Raw genomic sequence first — 1,734 nt, 5'->3', positions numbered from 1 at the left:
GGGAGCTCTAGTGCCACAAGATCTGTAGCACACCCCCGCACTACAGAGGAGCCCAATTCACTCTAACATGCATCACACAAGGTGCCAAAGCTGGATTTCACATAAGGTAAGGCAGGATATATGCCTAAAGAGTTTCCTTTACTTTGTTAGTTGTTCCCTTTTAAGATTTTAAATTATCAATTTTGCTCCCTTTAGGCATCCCTCCCCTCCAAAGCAATTGAATTTCCTTTATGGAATCAATTTGCTCATTTTATTGGTTAACCTTTTGGGATTGATGTGTGGTTTGTGTGATTACACTTTCATAAAAAAATTAAAAAAAAATTTGGTCATTTTATTAGGGATTTTTTTTTTTAAATCCGAAACTTATGGTTCTAACATTTTAGGGAGGAGAGAGTGTGCAACGGTGCATGATATTAGCAGCGTAGACATCATTTTTCCATATTTTGAATATGGACCCAGTTTTTTTATTCACGGTCGTGTATGTACACCGTTGTGCCTTTCAACCATTGGATAGGGGTAAAGGTGTCAATCAGTCCGATTCCGGTTATTCGAGAGGGTTTTGATTTAGTTTACATTTTGACAATGTGCAAATCAAAATCTACCGGGATAAGAATTAGTGAAAATCAGATTTTTTTTTGTATTCGGTTTATTGGTTTTTAGTTGATTTTCATTATCAGGTTTACATTTGGTTTACATGCGGTTTATAATGTTGGTTCATGTTCAATTTCACTTTTATACCTTTTAATTCGATTCCATTTACACTTAATTTGATAGCATGAAGAAATAAGTATAGAATAAATAAAGTTTACCATCTCAATATATATCGCTCTTTGCATTCTAACATCACAAAAAGCCACCTTAGAAATGCAGCCCCATAGAAACACATAACCATCCTTTGCTTGAACATAAGGAGGTACACAAAATTGAGTTTATTCATTCTGATTTATCGATTTCTATTTGATCCGGTTTACTGATTCCTACATCGATAACTTTCTACGGTCCGGTCGGTTCGACATAAACAGTCCGGTATTCGGTTCGATGGTAAAGTTTCCGAGTGGGACCCCACTCATTGAGATGCGTAGAAAAGGATCCTCAAAAAAGAAAATAAAGAGATGAAGAAAGAAAGAAAATAAATAGGTTGCTTGAGTTAGTGACAGTAGTGAAGAAGGGTTTCTTTTAGTTCTTACAGTAGAGCTCTCTACAATTTTATATCTTTATCCATTTAAAGTATTGAAGCCTACTTTTGCCTAACAAAGCAAGCTCTATCTTCCTTTCTTTTGTCTTCTTAAATTCTTTCCCTATTTTTACTATTTCTGTTAGGCCTTAGGGAGTTAGGGGGTATCTCTCACCTTCTCTCCTTTGGCACTTTCTACAGGGTTTGCCCAATCTTTTTAGGTCTCTGGGTGGATTTCCCTACAAGTAAACTCTTCTCCTGATGAGTTTGTTCTTCTGCTTTCTTCTGCTTTGAACCCTTTTAACTTTCCCTTCAAAATTCCCATTTCTTTTTTTCTCTTTCCAATTTGAATGAAGAGTGAGAGATTGATTAGCTATTGTTAAAGAGTATTGACAATGGTGATCTTTAACCTTTATCCTGAGCAAATCAAATAACAACTTTTTTCTAATATAAAATTGATCTGTGGGCCCAATACATGTATTGATTACAACCCTAAATGGGCCCACTTTTCTTGGACACAATCTTCTGTTCATGTTTGAAGCAGTTGAGGCAAAGTGTTT

Source organism: Telopea speciosissima, chromosome 10 (genome assembly GCF_018873765.1).
Source record: "Telopea speciosissima isolate NSW1024214 ecotype Mountain lineage chromosome 10, Tspe_v1, whole genome shotgun sequence".
Lineage (NCBI taxonomy): Eukaryota > Viridiplantae > Streptophyta > Magnoliopsida > Proteales > Proteaceae > Telopea > Telopea speciosissima.
Note: the sequence above shows the minus strand (reverse complement) of the source record.